The 12,630-nt window shown below is 43.4% G+C and overlaps 1 long non-coding RNA gene across 1 annotated transcript in view; it reads right to left on the bottom strand.

Moving 5' to 3' along the window:
* Positions 1-299: 299 nt before the first annotated feature.
* The window catches only part of LOC142591105 (uncharacterized), a 44,483-nt gene continuing 32,152 nt past the window's right edge, over positions 300-12,630 (bottom strand). Inside the window, exon 5 of the long non-coding RNA XR_012830339.1 lies at positions 300-513. This is a non-coding gene — a long non-coding RNA (uncharacterized LOC142591105). The remainder of the gene's footprint in view (positions 514-12,630) is intronic.

Genomic DNA, 12,630 nt, shown 5'->3' on the forward strand with positions numbered 1-12,630 from the left:
AAATCTTTTGAACAAGAAAAGGATTATTGCAGTCATTTCGGATGATGGGAGACAATGGGTGATTGTAATGTTCGCACTTGTCCACACCCAACTCTATATTGCAGAAAATAAATCTATTTTAGCCTGCACAACTAAGGCATTGTCTGCAAGTAGTTCCGGTTAGTATTCCTTGGCACCCCATAAAATGACGTGGGCGAGTTGAAAGGAAGCCTGGAGTCATTATTTTCCTACGCACTGTTAAAAAAGATTATGCACTTCTGCAATAAATGACACGCGAAAACATTGACAGTTTAGCCAGTTTTCAACATATTTTATTATATTTTTAGGAACAGCATTTCTTATCTGGTACCAAGCATAGAAAGACATATTCTTAACAACTAGCGAACTGGGATAGCATATGTCTTCACCAGGTGCTAACAGGGCTTCGGCACCCACTCACAGCATCGCGGATAATGACCACCTCGACGAGTCCATCCGCAGCTTATAACGCGCCGTGGCATTTGACTAGTGCATCTAAGAGAGAAAAAAACAATTGTAGAAGTTGTAAAGTAGTGATAATACAAAAGCACGTAATATTCGAAATATATTGCTTAACAAATAAATAATTGGTATTGACGTAACCAAAATTTGCAGTCCTTACTTTGCAGTCGCCTGGAAACGAATGTATTCCTAAAATATTTGCCACTGCAAAAATGAAGGATGACACTTTTGCTCGTGAGTCTATGGGGCGACCTTCTCCTTCACACAGGCCGATTCCGCGGTGATTAATAAAAATTTTATTTCGCTTGTGTTTCTAAGTAATCAGTTCGTGCATACCTTTATTCGAAAAGCTGTTCACATATTTTAACCTTTTTGGGAGTATCTGCCACTCAAGCTTAATCATTAGTAGAAAACATGATGTGGTATTTCACATTTGGCTCCATGGAGATAAACTAGTGAGTTTGTTGGTGCTGCGTTATGCCATACCACTAACTAGGGCAGTAGTACATCGAGCACGCGCTGCCAACGTACATTACTGACTCGCCACAGCCCACCCCAATGTGCACATAATTTGCGTAATTAATAATGTTTCACCAGCAAACCGTAATATCAACCAGCAACAACGTGTACCCTGGTTACAGAAATTACATTGATAGTTGGGGGAGGGGAGCTATCCGAACCGCAGGTTTGGCATTCTACTACATTGTAGTACAAGAAATCAGAGTGCGATAGAAAACACACACATAAAAACGCACATGCATCCACTCGTACCAAAACTCGGAAAGAGGCAGGAATGAACACCATGCAATGCACAAGGAAAAAAGTGAACCCTTATGGCACCGTCACTGAAGTAATTGTTATGCATCTCTGTTTTTTAGAGTGCACTACAGAAATAGATAACATGTTTGTTATTGACGGCGACATAAAGCTCCGCGCTCTGCTTTGGTCATTTCAAAATGCTCAGTGCTACCGTTTCTGAGTTATTGTCCCAGTTTATGCGTACGTGTTTTACTATATTTTTGTGTTCTCTCGTTCTTCGATTCCTTGTTATATCAACACCTGTAGTAGCATCTACAAATTTTTGTTCGGCTAACCTCCATTCCTGTTTATCTCACCAGCGCACGCGTATATTCAGTGCCAATTCATATTACGGTTTTCAAGTACGATGACAGGGCGTGCAAAAGATATTACTGCCCTAGGCTAAGGATATGGCATAAGAGAGCTCCATCATAATGAGTACCTTATATACAGGACCCAAATAAAGAATACCATATCTTCTTGCTCACTACTGTATCTATATTAAGACCCGTCCTTTTCATATGTGTGTGAGTATTCCCCAAGGGTACGCTGTGAAGTAAGAACTGCTCCTTTTGCCTTTCATGCCTCTTATCACTTCATTTTCTTGCCATTGTGCGGCTGCGGCATTGCTCGAGTCGGCGAAGCACCGGTCAACGGCTGCCAAAAGGTCGTGGGAGTAGGAAACGGTGAGCCAGACGGGTATTGCCGGCCACTCGGGCAGAGCTAACATGGTAGTTCCTCTCAAGTTAGCTCTGCTTGCTCGAGGTAAGTCGTCAGATCTTGACTCCCGGGAACCCAACGCTGCAATCGCATCCGGCACAACAAGATCAGCTCGCCAGCGTTTTTCGGGAAAGCTCTGCCATCGACGTTTATGGAATTTCTGCTGCTGCCCGGTCATGCGTATGTCATCCTTTGTTTTCTTTTGAACTTTGTTGTAGTGGACTACTGGTAAGTGCATTCTTGTGCAGCGTTGGTTTTTATATCCGCTGTTAATTGCTCGTTGTATTTCTTTTGTCTTCATCATTGATCTATAATAAGTGCATCCGTGTTAGTGTTCTTGTGTCACTTTAAAAAAAATTGTTCATCGTTGTAAGTCAATAAATATATTTTTTTTCTTTCACCCGACTCTGACCACTTCACTGTGTTCGCCTGAGTAAGGAACGACCAACCGGCTTGCATACCTCATCGACGACTTCGCGGCGATGGCGAAAGGGTGACAAGCCGTGACACCTATATTCGCTTCTTTCTAGAGAAACTTATTTTTTGCCCCCCCCCCCATCTCACGTAATGCTGAATATCTAAATTTTGATATTTATTACTAGCAGATGTTAATATACGCTAAATTTAAAATGTATATTAATTGAGTGCAAATATATGAGTTATCGACGTATTATTGTTACAATACTAGCAAATGTTGCTATGTATGTTTGCATAAGGAATGATAAGTCTGCGGATATGGTGATGATAATAAAGTGGTATTTAGCATTGGAATGCATTACGTCTGATGCAAAAAAACATAACAAAACCTCGTGTAGCCTTGATGGCTAGGCGATAGAGTGGTATGTGTATTAAAGTAGGTTGCTGTTGAGACTTTCAAAACTTACAAACCTTCGTTGAAGTTTTCATTTATTGTGAATGAATAATTTGTCAGTAGAGCATTTTTTTCTCTTCACAAGGAAAGAAGAACTATATTGCAGATTTATATACATAAATATTCTCCTACCCTGTGGGCATGCTCCATGATTTATGTCTTATATAGTTACACTTGAACAAAAGAAGGGGATACTCATTTGTCTGCTTCGGATATGATGCCCAACGTTATTTGATCAGGATAACGCAGCATGGACAAATAAAGAAAAAAATAAGCAGCATCATTTTCTGTTATGTTATGCCATTCCCAGTACTACACCTTTCTTATATCTTTCAAACGTACATCTACAGCAGGCCATACTCTGCGGATGAGGAGGGAATAAAGAGAGGAGATAGGGATGTTAAGCAGCAATGCATTTAGTTGGCTACATTCTAGATTTCCGAGCTTCGCTGCTCATATACAAAGAAGCAATAGATACTCTCTTTCCAAGCAACTGCTTATGCGGCATTGCCTCTCTGGCAAAAGGAGCTTTTGCAAGAGCAATTGCTCTAAGAAAACGACCGTTCTGTTTTTAGCATTCAGAAAAGAATGCGTATCTTTTAAACCGTATTTTACAGCATATTTTAAATACGCATTAAAATAACCGTAATGCGTATTTTAAATGATGGCCAGGAAGTCGAAAGCTTCTATGAAGACGTGGAATCTGCGATGGGTAAAGTTAAAACAATATACACTATACTGATGGGCGACTTAAATGCCAGGGTAGGCAAGAAGCAGGCTGGAGACAAATCAGTGGGGGAATATGGCATAGGCTCTAGGAATAGCAGGGGAGAGCTATTACTAGAGTTTGCAGAACAGAATAATATGCGGATAATGAATACCTTGTTCCGCAAGCGGAACAGCCGAAAGTGAACGTGCAGGATCCCGAATGGCGAGACTAGATATGAAATAGATTTTACACTCTGCGCAAACCCTGGCATCATACAAGATGTTGACGTGCTCGGCCAAGTGCGCTGCATTGACCATAGGATGACCAGAACTCGAATTAGCCTAGACATGAGGAGGGAACGGAAGAAACTGTTACATAAGAAGCCGATCAATTATTTAGCGGTATGAGGCAAAAAAGAGGAATTCCAGATCAAGCTACAGAAGTGGTCTTCGGCTTTAACTCAGGAAGAGGACCTTAGTGTTGAAGGAATGAACGACAATCTTGTTGGCCTCATTAAGCAGTGTGCAATAGAAGTCGGTGGCAACTCCGTTAGACAGGATACCAGAAAGCTATCGCAGGAGACGAAAGATCTGATCAAGACACGTCAAAGTATGAAAGACTCTAACCCTACAGCTAGAATAGAACTGGCACAATTTTCCAAGTTAATCAACACGCGTAAGACAGCTGACTTAAGGAAGTATGTTATGGATAGAATTGAACATGCTTTCAGGTACGGAGGAAGCCTAAAAGCAGTGAAGAAAAAACTAGGAATTGGCAAGAATCATATGTATGCGTTAAGAGACAAAGCCGGCAATATCATTACTAATATGGATGAGATAGTTCAAGTGGCTGAGGAGTTCTATAGAGATTTATACAGTACCAGTGGCACCCAAGACGATAATGGAACAGATAATAGTCCAGAGGAATTCGAAATCCCACAAGTAACGCCAGAAGAAGTAAAAAACGCCTTGGGAGCTATGCAAATGGTGAAGGCAGCTGGGGAGGCTCAGGTAACAGCAGGTTTGTTGAAGGATGGTGGGCAGGTTAATCTAAAAAAACTGACCACCCTGTAAACGCAATGCCTCCTGAACTCGAGCGTAGCGGAATCTTGGGAGAACGATGACATAATCCTAATTCCTAAGAAAGGGGACGCCAAGAATTGAAAAATCATTGACCGATCAGCTTACTCTCCGTTACCTACAAAACATTTGCTAAGGTAATCGCAAATAGAATCAGGAACACCTTAGACTTCTGTCAACCAAAGGACCAGGCAGGATTTCGTAAACGCTACTCTACAATAGACCATATTCACACTATCAATCAGGTGATATGGAAATGTGCGGAATATAACCAACCCTCACATATAGCTTTCATTGATTACGAGAAAGCGTTTGATTCTGTCGAATCCTCAGCAGTCATGAAGGCATTACCAAATCAGGATGTAGACGAGGCATATATAAAGATACTAACAGATATTTATAGTGGCTCCACAGCCACCGCAGTCCGCCATAAAGGAAGCGACAAAATTCCAATGAAGAAAGGCGTCAAGGAGGGAGATCCGATCTCTCCAATGCTATTCACAGCATGTTTACAGGAGGTAATCAGGGACCTGCATTGGGGAGAATTGGGGATAATAGTTAATGGAGAATGCCTTATTAACTTGAGATTCGGTGATGATATTGCCTTGCTGAGTAACTCAGGAGACCAACTGCAATGAATGCTCACTGACCTGGAGAGGGAAAGTAGAAGGGTGGGTCTAAAAATTACAGCGCCGAAAACTAAAGTAATGTTTAACAGTCTCGGAAGATAACAGTAGTTTACGATAGGTAGCGAGGAAGTGGAAGTGGTAAGGGAATACATCTACCTAAGGCAGGTAGTGAGCGAGGATCCGGATCATATCCCGTAGGATCATTTCAATCATGTCATGTTGCACATGCTGCTTATCATTGCACAAAAAAAGCTAATAATCTGAGAGGATGGTTACATAGAAGAATAATAGGCCAGTACAAAATTTTCAAACTGTTCTAGATAATCAACTTTAATAATACTATGCGGTAGCGCATTCCCATTTTGAATCGTTTTAGGAAAGAAGAAATACCTAAATGAGTCAAATTTTGCTGTTATGGGCACATATTGGCCCTCATGGCTAGACCTAACGGACCGTGATATCCGTGACGTTCTCTTTTGTAAGTACCTTTGAGTGTGGAAATTGAAGTGGTTATGTTTCATTAAATAAATAAATTTTAGCCTAGCCACTTTTCGCCGTAATGAAAGCTAGGGCAAGTTTACGTGAGTGAGCATCTCAGTCACAAAATCAGTGTACCTAATTTGACATAATAAACGTTGCTGCACGCCTCTGTATTTTTTCAATTTTATTTACTTCCGTCTTCTTATACGGATCCAATATTACGCTAGCATATTCTATCGCGGGACATACCAATGACAGATTTGCAGTTACTTTAACATCTCGGGGAGAAGTTTAAGCCTCCGTCGCAGTGACCAAAGTTTAACCTCTGCGGCATTACATAAATTAGTGATGTGTTTTTTCCAAGATAAGTCATCTCATATCGTAATGCCTAAATACTTGAAGTGGCTCACTTGTTTTATTGGTTTACCGTCTAACTTGTAATTGTAATTTAACACATTTCTTGTTCTTCTATTTGTTCGCGCATAAACAGTTCTTTCGTAATTTATTTTCATTTTCTATCACTTGCACCAATTTGTGATTTATTCTAGTGCTAAATCTAATTTTTATTGGTCCTCATGACACGAGATTTTAGAGTATAATAAGCCCCCATCTGCAAATAAACGAACCATTGTGTTATCATTAAGACAATTTGTCATGTCATTAATATAACATGGAAACAATGCAGGTCCTAACACAGACCCGTGAGGGACACCTGATGTTACTTTTAGAATTTTCGATTTGTTTCGTTCGGTATGACTTTAACTTGACTTTAACTATAACTTTGGTATATCGCAGCCAATAAACCCATGCTCTCCGGCAGGTGCTAGTAGCCAGCGCCTGATTGATCGGCAGCAGCCATCTTTTATTCCTTTCGGAACGGGGTAGCCTGTGGCTATTCAGAAGAAAATTCAGTTTTGTTCGGCACATTAATGCATCTTTAACGCGTACACGGCACTTTGACGCGGTGAGGCTTCACGGTTTTGTGACGTCGCGTGACAGGCAGGTGAAGTGGCTGCAGTCCGAAATCTTTTGACCAATAGCCTAGGTTTAATGGCGAAAAGACGTCAAATCAAAAATAACTATTTTTCTTTTGTACTTTGTTCATGCATCGTCAGTGTGTTCACATCATATGAGATGGGGAGTTATCGCGGTTTTCGTAATGTCGCGTGACAGACAGGCGTAGTGGGGGTAGTTAGAAAAATTTTTGACCAATCGCGGAGGGCTGATAGCACAAATGGAATAGAAAAGCTTGGAATAGTTTTACGTTTTAGCGACCCATATGTGTTTGCGACAACAGTGGCACGACAATCACGTTGTGGACTATCGTACGACAGCAATGGTCTGATTTCTGCGCCGGCTGTTCAATGCGAACCTAGCGCTGGACGATTGTTAGGATCTACTTAGGTCGTCGAGGAACTAAAGGAATATAAAAACGGATTCTGACGTCATCAGCGGCTACGTGTTATACAGTCGTTCGTACATATGTAAATTTCATGTGGTGCATGGCAAAACCACGGGGACATTTGTACGTGGCTGAAGTAATCTGAAGTCCTGAATACCTTGGGCCATCGAAGTCCGTACAACGCCGCGCAATTTATATGTAGCCTAAGCTGCTAAAAGGAAATTACTGGCAGTAGTAGGCTCGTCGAACACGGCACCTGAAATGGCGGGCTGTTACAAGAAAATAAGAGAAAATTTTGCATGAGCGCATCCGCCGAGTGTCTCAAAGGGCTGGCTGGCTTTGTAACACGAGAAGCATGCGTACAATCGCTGCCTAATTGTTAGAATACTCTGCTACTGTACTCGACAAAAAACAATTCTTTACTTGCATATTGTAATCACATCGCAGAAGTACGCACGTAAATACATGGTAACACGTTTCCATAGAATTTTGTTCACAGAGCCTGCATTTTGGGTCTGGCTATATTTAAGAGGCTTTATCGAAGTAATCCAATAACGTCAACTCAAAAATCTGCATGCCAGATTCTATGTATATTGGATACAAAATGCCCTTTTTCACTTTCAACTACGTTGTGAATGCGGTATGAATATCGCTTTATTATTCCGAGCGGTGCGATGGCGTATTTTATAAAATGAGCAAGGCAATTAACGAAGCAAAATGTGATCCTGGTCCTCAAAGTTATGCGACACCTTACAACTTTTAGAAAAATTGACATTTCCTTTGAATAGTAAACTTAAACTTTATGGAGACCATTAGCGGAGGAGTATTAGCGTTTTCGTGGTCATTATTTGTTGTTTGAGGGTATTTTTGTTATTCAAAATTTTAAAATAATTTGGCAGGTGAGAGAATAGCTTTGATGTTGCTTTCTTAGAGTGGCGAGTTGATAATAGAATAATTGATAAGATGAACACATGATGTGATATTACGGACGCAGGTGAACAAGTGCATACATGGTATACAAGCATAGTGTTTCTACCTCAGGGTAGGTGAAACATTAAAACTAATGGTAGCCTCTTTTGTGATGACAGTCGAATTCTTGAAATATAAACCTGCTGTATAATTCGCTTCGTGATGTCTTTCTTTATATTTTTCTGACCTATTGTTAGATAGATTCCCCCCATTGTTCTGGAATGCGAGTTTACGTAATTTTATGCCACAGATCCTCTCATTAGCCGCTGAAATATACTATTAACGTAGTTTGTGATAGTTCATCTTTGTGCGAGTGTGCAATTTGTAAAGAAATCGTACTAAAGCATCTGTATTTATGCAAGGTTTGATAAGAGGTATCAATTGCGTTTAATTTATCTCAATTAGCATATTATTGGGTGCTCTTTATTGCATCTGAAGAAAAGATAAATCGTAGTTTTGTCCGCAGCAAGAAATGAACAGGGTAATAAAATACCAACGTTGATCCGACCGTTAAGCCGCCGCGGTTGCTCAGTGGCTATGGTGTCAGGCTGCTGAGCACAAGGTCGCGGGATCGAATCCCGGCCTCAGCAGCCGCATTTCGATGGGGGCGAAATGCGAAAACACCCGTGTACTTAGATTTAGGTGCACGTTAAAGAACCCCAGGTGGTCGAAATTTCCGGAGTCCTCCACTACGGCGTGCCTCATAATCAGAAAGTGGTTTTGGCACGTAAAACCCCATAATTTTCTTATCCGATCGTTACTCTTTCTTTGTACCTGCAACCGCGTGTGAAACTGTTTTTACCGCGCGAAAAAATGTTTTGCAAAAAGTATCAGTTTTGGCCGACTGGCGAAGCACCTATTACGACAGCGACTTAGCAGACAGCTATACGCAGTAAGGATAGCAATTTTATCGGCCGTATAAACTCGTTAAAATTCAAGTACTAACTAAATCCACAATTATATGGTATGTAGGCGCGACTGAACGAGCACGTAGAAAGAAACAGATGCATAAAGACAGCACTGTCATAACGTGTATGTTTCTTTCTACGTCCCGTTCAGTATCGCTTACACATTCTATTGTGAACTCAAACCAACTAGCCCGCAAATGTGTTTTAACTAAACTAACAAGCACTCTGTCTCGCTGGCACAAGTAAACATGAAGACATCTCCCTGGATGAGCGCGAAAACTCGCTCTCAATATGCTGGAGTGAGGAATCGGGGCAGCAGCAGCTATCCAATTAACCTTCGTGCATCTCTCGCTTCCACGCTAACCAACGTGGGACGCACAGCGCATAGGAAGCCATGGGCACTAAACGCACTCTGTAAACATCGAGTATCGCTTTCAAAAAGAAGCCCGCGCGGGCGGGCAATTTGGGCACGTCGCAGATCGCTTTCTATATACGGCATGCGCATAGCCGCGCCGTAAGCTGGATCCGGTGGAGAAAAATACCTCCTGTACAGTTAAAAGTACAGTGGTCGCAAATACGGCGACAACGTTATTTTGTGCTGATATCTTACGGTATTTATTCTTCCTTCGTGTATACCTTATAGTGTCCTTTGGTGGAATATAACAAATGCAAGCATGGAAAACGTTGAAAAAATCTACAAAAATTCTGCAACACCATTAACCCGAGTAACCCACAACCATTAGCATTGTGCGATGAACAAAACCATTCAATTCCCGATCATGAGGCCGCCTAGCAGTTTAACCACATTTCTTTCTTCAATGTTTATCGCCGAACCTGCCGACAACTTACCTTCCTTTCCTTATCTCGACTGCACGGTGATGCCCGACATCAAATTTTGGCCTAACGGTATTGCCAAACTAATCGACTCGTTAAAACTCACATCTTCATGTGGCGTGGACGGTATCAATGCGAAAATGCTGAAAAATATGAAATCGACTACTGTGTGATACCATGCCATATTTCTCACCAGTGACAATCAACAGGAGTGGTACCGGCAGACTGTAAAGTGGGAAAGGCAGTTCCAGTACCCAAAATAGGCACTCTATTTTTGTGCAGCCAGTTATCACCTTATTTCACTTACTACCATTTGTTTTAAACTAATGGAACATGCGATTTATTCAAACATTGTCAATTTCTGAGACTGCAATACTTTATTTCATCCTAGTCAACACGGCTTTCGCGCGCGGCTCTCATGTGATACCCAAGTAGCTTTGATTGATTATTACCTGATTATTACATTGATTATTACCGTTTTAGGTCGGCAGCACTTTCGAGGCCAGACCGTGATTACGTTATGTTGGATAGGCTCGTTCACTGCACAGCTAACACTGTGCCACGTCCTTCTGCGCGAAGGACGTGGCACAGAAGGACGTGACGGACCCCGGAGTACCCACATTTGTGAGTACTCCGGGGTCTTGTAGAAGACGTAGCCCTTCAGATTTATTTGGTGTTTGCCTACCTCCTTTACGCATATAACTTCGGGAGAGACTGGAGACAATTCAATAATTTTTGTGTAATTGGCGAGCTTTTTCCGCAGTGAGCGGCAATTCTTCTGCCAAATTTCCACTTGTTCAGTCTGTTTACTATTACTCGGTATAGCCATGATTGGTGTTCTCGTAACCCGGTCCTACTTCTTTGACTTGTCTCGTGGGAGAGCCTGGGCTTTCACTAGATCTCTTGCGAGGGTTCTGCGTCTGGCTTAGGTCGGTAATGGTGTGTTGCGTCTGTCCTAGTTTGGCAAAGACAGGCTGCATATGCTGTACGAGGTAGGCTAGCGACACTGTTTGTGGTTGATGCATTGTCAAGGGCTACACAACGGGTGCGTTCGCTGGGCCTGGCATGTTGCTCGATTGTTTTAAAAGCAGCGCCTCGAGGCGTGCCATCCTAGACTTAACCTCCTCTAATTCTCTTCTGTGTTGTCTGTCCTTGTCTACTACCCTTCTATATTCAGGGTGTTGCGTGATCGGTGGTGTAACAGATGTGTGCTTGGCAGTTGGAGATACGACTTGCGCCCAGCTTACCTGAGTCGCCTGGGGCTTGCTCTCTGCCAAGGATGCCCGGGTGACTTCCTTCTCGGATGGGATTTCGCCTTCGTGTTCTCGTGTGTGGTTTTTCTTGGCCTCGACGTGGATCTTCGGTGCTGCTGCCCTGATTGTCCGTTCTTCGAGCTGTTGCTTGATGGTGTGCGGATTCTTGAGCGGCTCCTGTTGGTCGCACCTCATCCGCACGCCCATTCCGATTCTTCGTCCTCCGAGGAGAACCAGCGAAGTGCTGGCTTGTGTGGTTTCTTGGGTGGTTTCGCTGCCTGGTTTTGTACAGGCTTGAGGCGTTTTGGGCAACTGCGGTCTCCAATTAGATGGTCCCCAGAGCGTATTGCGCATGTCGGGGTACAGTTGTGAGTTACTGCTGGGTTGCGCGCTCCGCTGGTACGGCACGTGGGCAAACCTGGTTGTGGACACACGTCGGTGCGGTGGTAAACTTCCCCACACGCTCGGCAGAATTGAACCATCTTACGAAAAGGAATGCACTCCTTCTCACATCCTCTGCAGTAAATGTATGTCACCTTATCCGTTGGAAAATAAAGCTTCTTCTATCTCGGTAGGACCTCTCTATAGAAAGTAAGGACAGCACTCTGAGAGTCTCCCAACATCCTGGCCTCTACCAGCTCCATGGACTGGGTGCGAAAACGGATGCTGGCTTTTGGGTGGTTACTTTCCTCAGTGGCAGTCCCTGGTGAGGCCGAAAGGCCACTTTCAGGTCGCGCTTGGGTAGCGGTGGGCGACTGCGTCTCGTGGGCCGACCCCGGTGTTTTGGCTGGTTGTCCGCTGTATGCTTGCTGTCCACGGAGAAGTACCCTCCTCAGTGTAATTTCCGCCCCTTTGCCTGTTTCTTCCGTGCTCTGAGCGATTGGGATATCTGCCAAACCTCCTCTGCGCTGTCAGTCTCCGTTCGGGTGGGAAAATGCGCGTTGGTGTGCGAGGACGCCGTGGTGCAATTGCCGGCCGGTCGTTCATCGTCCCGGTTTTGGGCGGCAAAATCCATAACCTCTTCGCTCAAAGCCAGCGCCGGTTGTTGAGGCATCGGATGCGATTCCGTAGTCGATGTCATGGTCGTCACGGTAACTGCGGCGAGGGCGTGGTTGTTGGTCTTCGAGCGCGCGTCTCCCGGCGTCACCGCCAGTCCCCTACTCGAGGGAAGTGGCCGTCAAATCGTGAAAAATTGTCCGAGTTAGATGAGAGTTGTGACCACTGATGCCGGAGCACTTCCCGTTCAAGCAGGTGACAATTTCCAGACGGTTTCCGGGGATAAACCGCCCGAAAAGGAAGATCATGCTGAGGTCGATGTGCACGCGACTGCACTTTTCGGCATCCAGAGGCGTTTTTTCGGACTGTTCTTGCTTTTGATAATTTTGTTGGCGCAACCATTTTGCATTGTTTCTTTTATTGTCCTTCCTCAATAGCTCAATCTAAGTCGCCGTTGTTCCTCTAAACGCGTTGCGATTATTTTAGTGTGAGGTACAATGCG

This window comes from Dermacentor variabilis, chromosome 8 (assembly GCF_050947875.1).
Source record: "Dermacentor variabilis isolate Ectoservices chromosome 8, ASM5094787v1, whole genome shotgun sequence".
NCBI lineage: Eukaryota > Metazoa > Arthropoda > Arachnida > Ixodida > Ixodidae > Dermacentor > Dermacentor variabilis.